Consider the following 18,470-nt stretch of genomic DNA (forward strand, 5'->3'; position numbering starts at 1 on the left):
TATAAGTCATTTCAAAAATTCACCTTCCCATTGGGCTTTGATGAATCCTCATTTATAGCTTGCTTTCCATGTCATTGGTGTCTTTCCATGATTCTCTCTGTGGGAACAAAGCTTTGAGGGGCAGAGTTTGCTGGGCTCCCAGCCTCTATCCGTCCGCCTCACTTTTCCAGGCTCCCGAGAAGTGAGGCACGTGACATAGCTGAAGTCCGCTGGGGACAGCAAGGGAGCGTCCGGAAGGCAGAAACGACACTGCATGTGGCCCCAGGGACTGAAGGAGCCGGAGGCCAAGGGCTGGAGCCAGAAGGATGAAGAAGGAGCCTGAACAGGAAAGCGATCAGCCGAGTCACGAGTCACGGTGGGAGCCCCGGTGCCCTGTCCCTGCAGCTTGGATTGAGTGAAACCGCTAAGCCCCTACATCGGGACGTCTGTGAGGTCCCTTTTGCCAAGTCTTCCGTTCGTCTGTGCCAGATGCAAACACGGGTGCCCCTGGAGACAACAATGATCCGCGTTGTCATCTTTTTCTGCTTTGTGAAGTGACTTTTTCAGACATGGAAAAAGCTAACAGAAGCGGAGAGCGGGTTTGAGGAGGTCCAGTGACCACTTCATTTCACAACTCCTTTTCTGACTCACTCTGGGTGAATCACTGTGTCAGTAGGTGTATTAGTCATCTACTTCTGCATAACAGATTGACACAGATTTAGACCATAAACAGGACACATTTGTTACCTCACCATTTCTGTGGGGCAGGAGCCCCGACATGGCTGACGTGCGGTCTCTGTTTTCAAGCCTCGTCAGGCCGCAACCCAGGCGTCGGGCAGGGCTGGGGTTTCTCTTGAAGGCTTGCCCGGGAAGGATGGCCTGTCAGACGCGTGTGACTGTTGGCAATCTTACGAATTCTAATCGAAGAGGGACATTTCCTATTTCACTGGTCAGAAGGGAATCACATATCCCACCCACGGGGGGGCAGGGGAGACGGGTACCATAAGGAGGTGAACACCGAGAAGTGGGGGTCATCGTGGGGCATGAGTTGTCGAAGGGAAGGGCACAGGCAGCTATGTAAGTAATTATGGCCACTTAACGTTCCGAAAGGCTGTATTTTTCATCCATGTTCTTTGCTGGGGAAGTGGAGACACTGGAACTTCTTACAACATCTTTCTCGATCTTCTGGCCACACCCCAACTTTACTTGTTTCCAAGCCCTCCCAGGGTTAGCCACAAATATTACGCAGGATATAGTCAACATTTAATATTTACTCAGAATCTTGAGCGCCAGTCTAAAACACGGAATTTTTCCCTTTTTAATTTCTTATTTGCTTGTTCCTAAAACGAAGCTCTAATCCTTTGTAAGTTGAGACGAAAGGGTATTAAGGTACACAACCGTCGAATATATTTTTTACTCCACAAACCCAAACCGTTGCGGTTTCTAGAATATTTTTAGAAAAATAGCAGAATCCTTATTTAACATTTTATCCTGCTTTTTTTTAAGTTTTGTTTTGTTTTGTTTTAGTTTATTTACTTGAGAGAAAGCATAAGAGAGAGCAGGGGAGGGGCAGAGACAGAATCCCAAGCATAGAGCCTGACATGGGGCTCAGTCTCACAAACTGTGAGATCATGACCTGAGTGGAGATCAAGAGTCATCTGGGGGCGCCTGGGTGGCTCAGTCGGCTGAGTGTCCGACTTCGGCTCAGGTCATGATCTCCCGGTCCGTGAGTTCGAGCCCCGCATCGGGCTCTGTGCTGACAGCTCAGAGCCCGGAGCCTGCTTCGGATTCTGTGTCTCCCTCTCTCTCTGCCCCACCCACTCGCATTCTGTCTCCACCTCTCTCAAAAATAAACAAACATTAAAAAATTAAAAAGAGTCATCTGACTGAGCCACCCAGGGGCCCCTTTATCCCTCTCTCAAGATTAAGATGTTGGTGTTAAAGGATAGATATCAGAATTATGTGATGTGCTGAAATTTCTGTCTGTTGAATATCCTTCAAGTTAAAGACAAGTTTAAAAAGTTTTGAACTCAAATATTGCCAGAAAGGATGGCTCAACATTTATGTTGATTTAACTAATGGCATTCACAAGAATTCTACAAAATAAATTGTTCAGTGCTTCTTACTTGGTGGATTTCCTTCTCGGTATGGAAAGAGAGCTTTCCGATATTTATCCCATTACTAGGCACATTGTATAACAAGAAAAGCTAGTTTTATTTTATTTTATTTTTTTTAATGTTTTTTTTATTTATTTTTGGGACAGAGAGAGACAGAGCATGAACGGGGGAGGGGCAGAGAGAGAGGGAGACACAGAATCGGAAACAGGCTCCAGGCTCTGAGCCATCAGCCCAGAGCCCGACGCGGGGCTCGAACTCACGGACCGCGAGATCGTGACCTGGCTGAAGTCGGACGCTTAACCGACTAAGCCACCCAGGCGCCCCCAGAAAAGCTAGTTTTAAACATTTGTGTACAATGTTACATAGATCATAACTATGTCATATGTCTATGGTGAGAATATTACTATAAATTAAGTATTAATAGTTCCCCACTGGTGGTAGGAATATATAGGTGATTTTTCCTTCTTTTTTCTAGATTTTCCACATTTTTATAGTAAATATGTGTAATTTTGCACAGGAGGGAAAAAATAGCCATTTTAAAAAGAGGATTGGAATAAATCAATAATTTTCCTTTTCTAAATCATGTATTTGTTTCAGCGTCAAAGCTCTCTTGTAAAAAATTTTTGGGGGGCGCCCGGGTGGCTCAATCAGTTGAATGTCTGACTCTCGATTCCGGGCCAGGTCATGATCTCACGTTCGTGAGATCGAGCCCCACGTCAAGCTCTGCAGTGACAGCACAGAGCCTGCTTGGGATTCTCTCCCTCCCTCTCTTTCTGCTGCCCCCCTCCCAAAATAAATCAATAAACTTTTAAAACTTTTCATTTAAAGGAGGGCATCCTAATACATAAATGCAAGAAGAGTAATGATTGTGTTTTGGTAGGATAGTATTTTTTAAATTATTATTATTAAGTAAAACTCTACTCCTCTAACATGGGGCTCAAACTCACAACCCCAAGATCAAGAGTCTCATGCTCTACTGACTGAGCCAGCCAGGCACCCCCTTGTTTGGGAAAGTACTTTTTATTGTTTGTGGAACTCCACAACAGCTGAGGGCTCTTTGCAATACTTTGAAACCTGCAAGCCAGGATGATTTCTAGAGTTAAAGCAGGCTGTGATGGTAACAGGAATCAGAGAGACATGGGGAGGAGGGGGGAGAATATTGGCCCCAGGTAGGATATTTTATGGATGCTTTGAGCCTTCTCCTAATTTTTTAAGATGGGGGTATCACCTCCTTTTATCGCATTTTGGTACCGGGCACAGCTAGGAGCTCAGTAAATGGACTGTCATCAGTCTGCAATTATTATGCAAGCTCTACAGTACAATTCCGTGAAAAGTTCCCCTCCGGTCCCTCTGTCTTCGGCTCCTTTTCCAGGACACTTTCCTTCACTTCTCTTGCCCTGAGCTTCTCTAGGTTCTAGTATTCAAGCTATTTTCTCAGGGCCATCAGCGCCCTTTCTCCCCTCTACTGCCAAATCTATAATTTGTTTGGTTTGATTTTCCCTAAGACCCAGCTCAGATAACACGTTCTTTTACATTTTTTTTTAATGTTTATTTATTTTTGAGAGAGAGAGAGAGAGAGAGAGAGAGAGACAGAGCGTGAGTGGGGGAGGGGCAGAGAGAGAGGGAGACACAGAATCCGAAGCAGGCCCCAGGCGCTGAGCTGTCAGCACAGAGCCCGACGCGGGGCTCGAACTCAAAAACCGTGAGATCGTGACCTGAGCGGAAGCTGGACGCTTAACTGACTGAGCCACCCAGGCGCCCCAACTAACACGTTCTTTTAAATAAAGGCCCCACGATTCCCATGCGGTAGTAGTTTCGGCATCCTCTTTGCTTTGTGAGACTTTGTTTTTGTCCTACTGGTCCCAGGATGTGGTGCTATATACGTCTGTCTTATCTCACCCATTACTGGGCCCGGGTCTTCATCATTTTTGTAGCCCTAGCATCAGGAACTGCATGCAATATGTAGCAAGCACCCGGGAATGGAAAATGGCCACCATCAGTGAGCTCTGACGTAGCCAGCAGCCACTTACCTGTGTTGGTTAGACCGAAGACAGCTACCATTTGAAAACAAGGAGGAGGGGAATCACCATTTTGGGAACCTATTGCTAAATGTACAATCATACGATGATCATGCATGAACCAAACTCCTATGTGAGAGAGAGGGCAGGCTCTGCGAATGGAAGATATCGGGAAGATACGCCAATATCGGGAAGATACCAACTTCAAAAAAAACTTTTTTTTTTTAACGTTTATCTATTTTTTGAGAGACAGAGCACAAGTGGGGGAGGGGCAGAGAGCAAGGGAGTCACAGATTCCGAAGCAGGCTCCAGGCTCTGAGCTGTCAGCCCAGGCCCCACACGGGGCTCGAACTCACCAACCGTGAGATCATGACGCGAACCAAACTCGGATGCCCAACCGACTGGGCCCCCCCCCCCAAGCGCCCCAATACCAGCTTTTAAAGTGTTCATGAGTTCTGACGATGGGAAGGGGCAGAGAGAGGGAGACAGAATCCCAAGCCGACTCTGCACCATCAGTATGGAGCCAGATGCGGGGCTCAAACTCACAAACCAGAAGATCAGGCCTGGGCCAAAATCAAGAGTCGGACGCTTAACCGACTGAGCCACCGAGGTGCCCCTAGGGAATTCCTTTTTAATTAAATTTTGGAGAATTGAAAGGAAAATAAAAGAGATCCTCTCAACTAGGGGTTTGTAAAGACTGGGAGCTAAGAAACGGGGCAGGCTCACCCTAAGCAGTGGGCTCCCACCTTGCTTTTTTGCCTCCCTAACTGCTCCCCACACACTCTTTCCCGACCACCCAACCCTCCAATTAGCAATTTCTCTGAGCTTTGACTCATTCCATCCTTTTCAACTTTCTCAAGTCTCCTCTGACCTCAATACGTACCTTCACGTCTTCCTGTAAGTTTCTTCCATTGTGCTTCCTTCAATAACAATTAAAAGGTCTGTGTGAAATCATTTGTTTACTGATTTCTTTCCCTGGGTGCCTGGATGGCCTGCCTGGGATTCTCCGTTTCTCTCTGCCCCTCCCCCAGCCTGTGTGCTGCGCGCGCACACACGCGCACACACACACGCCTTCTCTCTCTCAAAATAAATATTGGGGCGCCTGGGTGGCGCAGTCGGTTAAGCGTCCGACTTCAGCCAGGTCACGATCTCGGGTCCGTGAGTTCGAGCCCCGCATCAGGCTCTGGGCTGATGGCTCAGAGCCTGGAGCCTGTTTCCGATTCTGTGTCTCCCTCTCTCTCTGCTCCTCCCCCATTCATGCTCTGTCTCTCTCTGTCCCAAAAATAAATAAACGTTGAAAAAAAAAATTAAAAAAAAATAATAATAAATAAATAAATACACTTAAAGAAAAAATTCAGTCTTTCCTACAGGCCTCCAAGGTCCACAGGAGGAAGGACTGTGTCTTCCTGTCACTTCTGTATCTATCCCCGTTTCCACACGGTGCCTTGCATATAGTGGATGCTGAATGAATACCTGATGAACGAATAAATGAATACTTGAATGAATGGCCCAGAGGAGGAGAGGTTGATTAGAACTGTGTGATCCCTGTGTGGATAAAAGAGAATGGGTGCGATCAGGACACACTTGCTGCTGGGAAAAAGGGAGGACAGCTTAATAGAAAGTAGCTCAACCACTGAAAAAGAAATAGTCACAGTCAAGATGATAAGGTGCTAAACGGAGAAAATGATATCACGGGGAGCCAGGCTCTGATCTCTTATTCTACTTAGCATCCTCCTCTTCTAAAGATGGAAAGATTAAAAAAAAAAAAAAGCCCAAAACAAAAAACCTCCAGCTAATACATGGGCCTCACTTGCCAAACTGAGCACCTTTGTGCAAATAGTTGCTACGTTCCAGGATTCCTACTGTGAAAGGTACATTGCAAACACCTAGATCAGACTTTCCTTGAACTGGAGGGCACTTCTATATTACAAGGAGAACCCTTGTTGGGTCCCATAACTGCTGGTAAAGAGCCCTGGATTCAGGAAAGTTGAAGCCTCAGCTGGACCTGGTATCATTCACATAGTCCATGATGTGAATGGTGCCCCCCAGGGGTGTGCAGTGCAATGGCCCTATTCACTACATTTTGGAACTGCCGATTTAATTAATTTCCCAGAGAAACAGGACCAATAGGAGATATATAGATAAAGTTTAGACAGATAGATGATAGATAGATAGACACATACGTAATAGAAAGATAGGCAGACATTGACTGATTGATTCACTGGTTATAAGGACTTGGATTATATGATTATGGAAGCTGAGAAGTCCCAATACATCTAGTCCAAAGGCGTTAGAACCAGGGGACCTGGTGGTATGAGTTCCAGTGCAAGTCCAAAGGCAGGAGAAGACTGATGTCCCAGCTGAGAGATTCTCAAGTAGAGAGAGTGAATTCCTCCTTCACTTTTTTCTATTCAGACCCTCAGCTGACTAGACGAGGCCCACCCACATTTAGAAGGGCCATCTGTTTTACTCTGCCCACTGATTCGAATGCTAATTTCATCCAGAAACACCCCTCACCGACACTTCCAAAAACAATGTGGAACCAATTACCTGGGCAACCCATGGCCCTGTCAAGCTGACACATAATATGAACTATCCTGTCAATATAATATTATTGAAACCCAATTTCCTGTCAAAGTAGAACTTCTGGAAACTCAGCTTCTCTCTGAAACTATATAGCATGTTCCATCTGAATTTCTTTAGATTTTAGAGTTGAAGAGAGTGTGAAAAGATTAAGGCTAAGCTAGGGGAATACTGGAGGTGAGGGTGCTTTGGCAGGCGAGAATTCTACCACTGAACCACCAATGCTGCTGTGAAGGTGAGGGTGCTTTGGGATAGCATCAGAAATCACAGATGGGGTGCCTTCATGTAGACCTAAAACTGGTTCTCATCACCCAGTTTCTAAGATAATATTGTTCTTATTTTTCAAACGTCATTTGAAAAGAACAACGGACTCTGGCAAACTTCGCTGAGAATATCTTGTCCTCATTGATATACATGCATTCCCCAAACTGAAGTTCGATCCAATCTACTCATGGTGGTCAGGAATGAGTCAGAAGAGAATCTAATGAGCAGCCCTGGGAGTTAAGAAAAAGGTTTCAGGCAGGTGTACATTTAAATTCCAGGCTCGGTCATTCATAAGATTCGTGAGCTTGGTCAGTTTACTGGATATCTCTGAACTCCGAAGTCCTAATCTCTGAAATACAGACGATGATATAGTACCTATTTTGTGTGAGGATTAAATGAGAGAGAAAGCACATGTAAAGCACAGCACCTGGCACTGAAAATGTCAGGTGAATATTACTGTTATTATTATAAAAGCCCGGATTTTGTTAGAATCCTTCCTTCTCACTCAACTTCCCATAGATCGTCCGTGACTGCCCGATCCTGGATTGATTTCCAGCTGCTCTCCATCAATACCTTTTGTCAGGCTATCAATATGTAACAAGACTTCTGGTTAAACATCGTGTATGTTCATCTCTGAGCTGTCCTCCAATGTAACTGTGATAATGTAATGCAATTATATTGACCATCCTAATGACAATAGAGGATTTTTTAATAAAAGAAGCACAACCCTTCAAATAAGGAGAAGAGAAGGGAAGAAAGTGTAAAAAAAAAAAAAAAGAAAAGAAAAGAAAAACCTTGGAAAGATAAAATTGATGAATGGATATTCGTGTGTGTGTGTGTGTGTGTGTGTGTGTATACTATTAAAAGTTTCTTGTATATTCTTCCAGAGAAATGCTGTGCATATATGTGTGTGTATGCGTATGTATACACATTTGTGCGTGTATTTATAGCTTATCTCTAGAAGAGTATACAAGAAACCTCCAACAGTACTTGCCAGCGGCTGAGGGATGGGGGTTGGAGCATGGGGGGTGTGGGGGTTCCCCATCCTCTTGAATCTTTTAATTTGTGCACCCTATATATGCATTATCTATTCATTCATGATGGTGACGATAAATGTAACAAATACAGTGAAATACCTCATTTGTTGTTCTCAGTGCTGATATTTGCAATTCAGCTTGAAATCCTGAAGATCACACCCCACCCCGATGCCCCAGGGAATAGTCATCCTGGAGAAGGAGGAGTGGGTAGTGCTGGGAAACAAGCGGTTCTTGCGCCCCCGGCACTATGATCCCCTGCTCTGGGTCGCTGTCTCTGGAAATACTTCATGCTTTGCTGCTGGCGACTTGGAGTCATATTGACTCTCCCTTTGGTTTGAACCAGAATGCTACCTCATGGCCAGTTCCATTCCACCCTAATCTAGTCCACTTTTCATGACCTCTGCTCCCTCTTGCCCAGGGAGGGAGTTCAGACAGATAAAAGTCCTTGTTGTCCCTACTTCCTTTCCTTTTTCATTTCTTTCAAAGTCAGCTTACTGACGCAAGAGCCAGACTGCCCAAGCTTCATTTTCACCTCAGCCACTTGCTAGCTGTGCGACCTTCCACGACTTTCCTAAACTTTCTTTCTTTTTTTGTTTTTATTTATTTTTTTTTTTAATTTTTTTTTTCAACATTTTATTTTTGCGACAGAGAGAGACAGAGCATGAACGGGGGAGGGGCAGAGAGAGAGGGAGACACAGAATCGGAAACAGGCTCCAGGCTCCGAGCCATCAGCCCAGAGCCCGACGCGGGGCTCGAACTCCCGGACCGCGAGATCGTGACCTGGCTGAAGTCGGACGCTTAACCGACTGCGCCACCCAGGCGCCCCTCTTTTTTTGTTTTTAATATAATTTATTGTCAAATTGGCTAACATGCAGAGTGTACCCTGTGCTCTCGGTTTGGGGGTAGTTTTGGTGGTTCATCGCTTCCATACAACACCCAGTGCTCATCCCAACGGGTGTCCTCCTCAATGCCCATCACCCATTTTCCCCTCTCACCCACCCCCCACCAACCCTCAATTTGTTCTCTGTACTTAAGAGTCTCTTACAGTTTGCCTCCCTCCCTCTCTGTTTGTAACTATTTTTTCCCCTTTCCTTCCCTCATCGTCTTCTGTTAAGTTTCTCAAGTTCCGCGTATGAGCGAAAACATATATCTGTCTTTTTCCTAAACTTTCTATCAGTTTTCTGTGATGTAAGGATAAAAATAGAAAACTTGTCTTCATAGAGCTGTTGTGAGAATTTACCCAAATTAAATTAAATAACAATACAATCAATGACTTGTCCATGTCATATTGGAAGTCTCAATGAGCGTTAGGCGTTACATGTATATTTACATAGTATCATACTCAGATATTTATTGAGCATGCCTACATCACTGTATGCTGCTTATATAGTGATGAATGGAGCATGATCACTACCCACCATCACAGCTTGTCAGAGAAAAGCAAGCAGTCCAACAGAATGCAGCGGGAACGTCTATGAGAAAGGTATATACACTGTCTTCTATGGGAATCCCTTACCCCACGCTAGGCCATGAAAGGCAAGTTGACTTGAGCACTATAGTAAAATAGAGAAGTCCGTGTGAAACCAAGTGAAGCAGGGAGGTTAGAAATATCCTTGAACAAAATGATTATCACTGAGCACAAATTGCCATCCAGCTTCAGCTCTCAAGGATGCCTCTGGTGACATATAAATAAGACCTTCAAGGTGATGCCATAAGGAGTCATGACTTATTCTGGCTCGTTAGCAGCAGACGGAAGCCTTCAAGCATTTCCTTGGTCTAAGGGAGTAGAAAGTTGCTTAATAGGTTAGCGTTTTAGTTTTGCAACATGGAAGAGTTTTGGTTATACAACAATGTGAATATACTTACTACTGAACTATACCCATAAAAATGGTTACAGTAGTACATTTTATGGTATGTGTTCTCTACCAAATTCTTAAAAATGAATGGAAGCATGGATTTAAAGCAATTCAACTGGGTAGAGGTGAAGGTACCCACTAATGTCTTCATATCTTCCTGCTGGCATCTATCCACTGCCCTAACTCAATGTTTGCCCAGCAAGGAAACTCCTCCCACCTGCAAAGTGCTCTTTCGATACACAAAAGAAAGAGAGGGGAAAACGTTGAAGAGACTGCACACTGGAGGAACCTGGATGCTTTATAAATATACTTTTATCTAGGCCCCATCCCTAGAGATCTGATTGAATTGGATTAGGGAAGGGGCAGGACATTGATGCTTTTATTTTATTTTATTTTTTAATTTTTTTTTCAACGTTTTTATTTATTTTTGGGACAGAGAGAGACAGAGCATAAACGGGGGAGGGGCAGAGAGAGAGGGAGACACAGAATCGGAAACAGGCTCCAGGCTCCGAGCCATCAGCCCAGAGCCTGACGCGGGGCTCGAACTCACAGACCGCGAGATCGTGACCTGGCTGAAGTCGGACGCTTAACCGACTGCGCCACCCAGGCGCCCCGACATTGATGCTTTTAAAAGCACCCTCCCCCCCCCCCCCAAGTGATTTTCACAGTGACTCTAGAAAACTCTTTTTCTTTCACTTGGGCTTTGGATTCCATAAAAGTGGATCCCAGGGAGGCTGTATTTGGTTGAGTATAGGTGACTCCCTGCTGACTCTTACACTTTCGTTCTCTCCTAGGTCCATTCATGTACTCAACTATACTGAAATCTTTCCCTCCGGTAACTTGTGCCTGATCTCTCTTCTCCTTCACCAGTCTTCTTGAAACTGCTCTTACCAAGGTCACAAATGACTCTTAAAGCTAAATCCAGCAGACAGCCTTCCACCCTTGTCTCGGTTGACAAGTGGCAGCATTTGGTAGAGCCTATGCTCTACCTTCTTCTTCAAGTGTGCCCTTTGATTGGCTTTCAGAATATTCTAGCAGAGTCCTCCCTCTCCTACTACTTCTTTTGAGTTTCCTTGTAGGTTTGCATTCTGCTCCCCAATGTTGATATTAACATGCCCCTGGATTCTGCCTGATGCCCTCTTTTATTATTTTAGTATTTAAATTCTTCCATTGATTCAATGGTGTTAACAAACGTTATTGGGCACCATCATGAGGCAAGGACTACTGAAGGTCCCAGAAATTCATCAATGAATCAAACTAGATATTGGTTCCTGCTTTCATTACACTGGGGTAGAAATAAAAGGGAAATATTAAAGAATTAGGAGTGTTTTGGAAACAAGCAGGAGGCTGGGTTGAAGAACAACAGGATGGGAGCCTAGCTTAATGAAAATGACTCGAAGGATCTAATGGGTCTAGCTCTTGAAGCTGGGAAGAAAACACTTTCCAAGTGGAGGGATTAGCAAAGTCCCTGAGGGAAGAGAGTTCTACTTTCTGACATGCTGAGAAAGGATTAGTAGGCTGGTGTGTGGGTGGTGAGCCTGTGGCAAGCCAGCGACAGATCATATGGGTCCTATCGGTCATGGTAAGAAGGTTGAGTAGTCTTCTAAATGAAATTAAAAGCTATTGAAAGGTATTGACTTGTGGAGTGACATATGACCCACATTTTAATAAAGTCACTTGCTACACATTGGAGGACAAATGGAGGACAACAGAAGCAGAAATATGGAGATCAGGTAGCAGGCTACTTTTGTATTTCAGGCAAGAGATAATGGTGGTTGGACTGGGGAGCAGCCATAGAAAGAGGGAGACATGGATGAGTCCAAGAGCTTATCTGGGGAGAATTGAATAGACATGGTGACAGATACAGAGCGTGAGTGAAAGAGACGAAGTAAGAATGGCTCCAAATTGTCTAGACTGAACGACCGGATAGCTCATGTTGCCATTCACAAAATGGAGCACAGAGTAGTAACAGCATAGGGAGAAAGGCTGTGTTCTATTTGGTTAAATCCGAGGTATGTGTGAAATATTCAAGTAGACCAGTCAAGTAGACATGTTAAAAGTCCCAAGCGCAAGTTAAGGCTAAAGATACAAATTTGAGATTTATTAGTGTGAACATGGTATTTATTCATTCTCATGCTTACTTCTTTTTCCAGGATCTTATTTTTCTTTTCATTAAATGACTATTTACAAAAACAAAATCAATTACTCACCATACATTTCACAGAAGTCCTAACTAGAATGGGTTATAAATATAACACTATATCAAAAGGGAGGATCCACACTATATCAAAAGTCAAGATCCACAAGAATTCTCTCTTTAGAGCTGATCAAGTTGAACAATGACCTAATAAATTAAGTCCAGGATCAACTTGGGATCACTTACACCTATGTTGACAGAGTTACTACCTTTTCCTGGCCTATAACATGATCTTTTTTTTATTTCAAAAAGAGGGGAAGTTTTTTTTATTATTATTATTAAATTTTTTTAATGTTCATTTATTTTTGAGAGAGAGACAGAGTGTGAGCAGGGCAAGGGCAGAGAGAGGGAGACACAGAATCTGAAGCAGACTCCAGGCTGGGAGCTGTCAACACAGAGCCTGACGCGGGGCTCGAACTCACAGACCACGAGATCATGACCTGAACCGAAGTCAGACGCTTAACGGACAGAGCCACCCAGGCACCCCAAAGAGGAATAAGTTTTTAGTAATAAGTTAATTTCAAAACAAATGTACTAAGCATCTGGCATTTCTCTCATATTGCATCAAAATAATGTACAAAATAATACCTTATTTGGACTTAACAGAACAATGAAGAAGGAGAAATGTCCCCCAGATTTCCAAGCACACTTAATACAGAAGTAGTTCTTTGTGTAAATGTCCTTCCAATAATTCCTTCTTAATCTGTCTAAAGTCCATTAATTAAGTACTTTTCTGGCTACTTGTAGCCTTTAAAGGTAAATATGGTAAGAGAAGTTAAAAGGGTCACAAAGGTAGGATCTGCTTACCATTTGGAAGCTTTGTGACAATAAGCAAATATTGCCCAGTGGATCTGGGCTATCTTGAGTTTGTTGTTGGTATCTTTCGTATTTTTACAATCTGTCAAGACAGTACTGACTGTGGCCTCAACTCTAGATTTTTCTGTCATCGGTAATCAGTATATCTCAACCTCCTTCCTTCAAAATTGTAAAGTTCATAACGTGCATGCGACTTGGGGTGTGGCCTTCAGCTGCATGGTCAGCATGGATGGTGCCTTCATTTCTGACTCAGCTCTTCATGCCCTGATGCGATCACTGATGCCAGAGACATGAATCCTTAGGGGTGATGGTGTTGATCATCCCTGTGGCGGTGGTTTTGGCCTCAAAACATAGCTTTGGCTCTTGAGTTCATAGTTTACACAGTCGTCACTTTTCTCTTTGGCTTTTTACAGCATTTCACTACTGGATGCGTTACTATCAGATACAATGGAAACTGAAATACCATTAAGTGAAGAGAACAAAGTGAGACCTAAAAAAAAACACCCCAAAAAACCCTCAGCACGATCACGGATGTTGACGGCTACCCAGGGTATCCCTAGAGGTCCTTGAAGCACTACGTTGCCTTAATCTTTTTGAGTGCCTTAGGGTTGGTGGTGGCGACTAAAGCAGCTTAGGTTGGCCGATCGCAAGAACTCTTGGAGGAAGAGTGAGTGTGTTCTTTCCACCAAGAACATAGTCTCATTCTCCTTAGGCATTTTTTAAAACATCTGTTCCTTTTTTTGTGTGTGTCTAGGTCCATGTGATATGTATTGGTAGAGCTATCCTCTTAGCTAAATCGTTTCTTACGAGAGAGAGAGAGAGAGAGAGAGAGAGAGAGAGTATTTTGTAAGCGTTTCTTTGATATCCTGAGGCTTGGCAACTGTGGAATATGTTCGGTTGAAGACAGTCCAAAAGGACATAGCGGCTTGGATACTCGAAAGGTCAACTTCAGGAGGGGTTACCTGATGCCACCCTGGCCTCCCCAGACCTGTTCTCCTGCCTCCTCTCGACCCTCGTAGAAACCCCTGAGTGCTGAGATGTTGCTGTGTGTCGGGAAGGCGTTCTGACTTTTAAACAAGAACAGGGAGGAAGCGAAACAAGCATGATGACTGCACACATCTTGAGGGGGAGCTCGGAGGAAAGCTGTGGCTTCCGAAGTTCCAGTTGGCTGAGGCTCTTCAGAGATGATGCCAGATTCTCTGTTGCTCGGCAGGGGAGTCTCTGTCAGCTGCTCAGGCAGAGCCCCCAACTGGATCTGCTTCCTTCTTTATGCCCTGCAAGCTTGGCCTAGGGGGTCCTCCCGGGGTGAGGAGTGGCCCCGTGGATGGTGGAGGCGGGAGTCCCGCCACTTCTGTGGGACACACGCCGCACGTGCTGGAGCCAGACGGTTGTTTCTGGCAGGGCTGCGGTCCAGCTGGGAAGGCGGCCCACAGCAGAGTCACGGCCCCCGTGGGGTCCACAGGGTATGGAAACTTGACTCTTTTGACGAAAGCAATTCTTGCACAACCCGTGTCTAGTCACAGCCTACTGATATGCGGGAGCAAAGGCCCAGAGAGAAGTCTGGACGCTCCAAGGAAAAAAATCAAGACTTCTTATGGAGACCCAAGATCAACAACACGGAACGCAGAGGGACTGTAGAGATTTTGCTCATCTCTTAATCCAGTATTTCCTGAAAGGAGTCAAATCTTGCCTGATGAACAAACTGCCATTTTCAGAGAAGTGGATGCCTGGAGACTATCAACCCTCACATCCTTCCTTCTTCTCTGTTAGAAACTCCAAGTCTCCTCCTCTATCCCCATAGCTCAAGAGCCAGGACCTCTGGGTTTTGGAATTAACCCCTAGGGTGGCACATAGCAATCGGCCGAACACACTTCAGGACTATCTGGAATTCATCCGATTACATGCCATTGTGTCCAGCATGACAGGAACTTAACCGGTTTCCCTATCACCTTCTTAGCCAAGAGTTTGTCTGATTTCCAGAAAATTGAGGGGAAAGAAGAGACAGAACGGTCTTTGAAATATTTCTTGCAATTTTTATCAAAGAAACTGATGAGGTTTCTTTTCCCTTTTAGTTCTCAAGGAGCTAAAGGTGAATTACAGAGCAATGATGGTCATAGCATCTGAAGATTTTTATTTACTTCCTTTTCTAACGTGAGCAAGCCCTGCCCATGACAACTGACCTTTCCATGAGCTGGGAGTCTCTATAGGGATACTTTTCAGTTATCACCCATAGCAAAGGTAAATGGTTCTTTTCACAAAGATCTAGGGTTCCGTCTCAGACCCCACAGTAGCTTTTCCCTTCCTTGAGCTTAGACCATAAGACTGGATAAGAGAGACAAATCATCAACTCATACATATTCATTAATGGTGATTGTGAAGGGGATGTAGGAATTGTAAAAGGGGATGCATTGGGGGCATGTCTTAGACCATTCGGGCTGCTCTAAGTTCTGGAGGCTGGGAAGTCCAAGATCAAGTTGGCAGAAGAGTCAGTGTTTGGTGAGAACCTGTTTCCTGGTTCACAGACAGTCGTCTGCTTTCTATGTCCTCCCATGATGGAAGGGCCAGGGAGCCCTCTGGGGTCTCTAATTCCATTCACAAGAGCTCCACCTTCATCACCTAATCACCTCCCCGAGGCCCCCCCTCACAATACCATCATATTGGGAATTTGGTCTCAACATACGAATTTGGGGAGATGGGACGCAGACATTCAGCAGAGAGCAGAGAGTATGAGGGAGTTTATGAAAGGTAGTGCAGAAAGGTTTTAGCATCTAGAGTTCCCAGTTAATTAGCAGAGAGAATAGAAAAAAATAGAGAGCTTTGGTGACCTCTCATGCTGTCGGGCTAGCCTGCTTCTACCTCCCGGATTATGTGAGATTTCTAACAGCTTTGAGGAAATGCCATGTCAATGCAAAATGATTCTGAAATAGAATGCTCCTCAAAATTGTAGCACGAGGGCATCAGAGTCCCTTGGGATTCTTGCTGAAATGCAGATGCCAGGACTCCGACGGAGCTCTATTTAATCAGAATCATAAGCATGGGCCCAAAGGAATCTGTATTTTGAATCAACCCTCTAGGGGGGTTCTTAGGCCCATCAACGTTTGAGAACCCCCTGCCAAAACCCCACATCGGGAGCCAGCCCAGAGAGTCTTGAACTTTCTTGCCCTTAAAGAAGAAAAAGTTAAGTCTCCAGAAAAGGGAGCGTGAGAGCTTTGTGGCATTCTCTAAAACTCCTAGAGAATTGCCTGTATATGCGCTGTAATCAGACCCATGAGGAGAAAGCTGTGATAGGAAAGGTGTTTTCACTCAACCCACAGAGCGAGTTGAATGAGATCAATAACCGTTGCCAAAATCTAATCGTGCGGAGCCGCCATGAATAACGTTAATGTTTAAAAGCCCCCACAGAACAGCCAGGATCTCCAGCCAACTCAGGGGGCCTTTCCAATGTCAATGCCACCTTTTGATTAAAGCAACTGCCTGTCAGGGGGCCTTTCCAAATCCAAAACGTTATTTATAGAATGCTAAAGAAGTTCCAATACCAAAATATGTGTTGCACCAGTTTGCACAAAATCACCAGTGGAAGGAATCTCCTAAAACATTTTTATGATAATGTCTATTCAGGCTTGACCAAAAACAATGTTTTAAGGAAATTTTCTTATTTGACACTTGGACACAACATAAATCCTCTAAGAAAAACCAGAAGTATGAAAGGGCAAATGACAATATTACTATTTTTGGTGATATCTTCTTTTTGGTTAAAAAAAAAAATTATATTAAGGGCAGCCATTCTCCATCAGGAAATTCACCCACCGCCCTCTGCTAATTTTGAGAAATGTGTGTTCATGCTCTCAAGAATTTTGACCTACTAGGGAATCCTGAGGAATAATGAACAGCTTCAGGGGTGCCTGGGTGGCTCTGTTAAGCGCCCGACGTCAGCTCAGGTCATTATCTCACAGTTCGTGAGTTTGAGCCCCGCATCGGGCTCTGTGCTGACAGCTTAGAGCCTGGAGCCTGCTTCGGATTCTGGGTCTCCCTCTCTCTCTGCTCCTCCCCCATTCATGCTCTGTTTCTCTCTCCTTCAAAAATAAATAAAAACATTAAAAAAAATTAAAGAATAACTAACAGCTTCAAATGTGAACTATTTAACACAATCGCTTCATTTATCCAGTTCATGAAGTCAGCTGGAGAGTTTTTGTTTGCCAAGGCCTTGTCAAGCTGCCAAAGCCTGAACACCACGCCCAGATGCTCATCTCATGGGTCTGAGATGAGGCCCAGCTGATTACAATGTTCAGCCAGGGTCGAGACATCCATTTACAGCCAGCGAAGTAGGTTTTCCCTAAGACACCAGCGGAAAATAAATGCTCGCTAATATAGGTGACTTACATTCCTCACAATTCAAGCGTTTCTAAACTAAGACAGGATTTTCCACCTCCAGTCTTGTTATGGAAACAAGCCAACTGTTCCAGGCCTCCCCGAGTTATCTGATCTAAGTCTCCACGAGTCTGTAAGCCTAATTCTTCCCGAGTCTACGACAGTAACTCTGAGTAAGAGGGAGTGTCATTTCTGAGGACCTCCTTAAGTTAGGCCACGTTACCTAAGCAGCTTTGATTATGTGTGTTTAGGCAACGAATGAGTAAGACGTGTTGTCCCCTTGGTTAGGTCACCTGGGCCAAGCCTGACACATCAAGGTGCTGTGAATGCACATGAAGGAAGGCGAGGACCAACCAGAAGACTGCCTGCTGTGAGTATTTGAGGGCGTGATCCCTAAATTCTAGTTCCTTCTCACATTCATCCCGCTTTACTCCATATCTGCGACCAGTGGTTTCTCATCTCAGTGGTTTTGCTCAAGTTTTCCTCTGTCTGTGATCTGTTCCGACCTTCCCCCCTCCCTGCTGAGATACTTTTTTCTCATCTTTTTGGTTTTTTTTGAGAGAGAGAGGAAGAGGGCATCCACAGGTGCTTACCCAGGGGAGGGGCAAAGGGAGAGAGAGAGAGTCTTAAGTAGGCTCCACACCCAGTGTGCAGCCCAACCCAGGGCTCCATCTGACGACCCCGAGATCATGACTTGAGCTGAAATCAAGAGCTGGATGCTTAACCAAACTGAGCCACCCATGTGTCCCTGCTTTTTTTTCTCGTCTCACCAGATTGCGTTCAGGTCTCCAGTCCAGTGACACCTCTCTCAGAAACTACTCCTGACGTTCAGAATGGGTTGTCTAGTGAGGTTTTCAAATGAAGCCTAAGTTTGGGGGCCCTCACTTGCATGGTTCCCTGCCACGCCAGTGGACCAGGCCCTAGCAGCATTTTCACACTGAGGTTGTGTTTCTAAAATAAGATGGGTAGAAGTAAGATATTCTAACCCTAATTATTTCAGACTCTCCACTTCAACTACCCTTCCAATGACCTCTTCTCTTGTGTCCAGTAGTGTGGGAGTGACCATGGGCATTTGGGGGAATCAGGGTAAAGGGACCTTGAGTTTGGGACACATTTGGTTGGTTTAATGGAATAATATATTTATGTGGTTGTCAGTATAGAAATGGTATATCAGTCAGGGTTCAGCCAAAGAAAGACAGCCAGTAGGAAACATTAAGATGAGAGATAATGGACAG

The sequence above is a fragment of the Herpailurus yagouaroundi genome, unplaced genomic scaffold (assembly GCF_014898765.1).
Source record: "Herpailurus yagouaroundi ecotype Mexico unplaced genomic scaffold, PumYag 203, whole genome shotgun sequence".
NCBI lineage: Eukaryota > Metazoa > Chordata > Mammalia > Carnivora > Felidae > Herpailurus > Herpailurus yagouaroundi.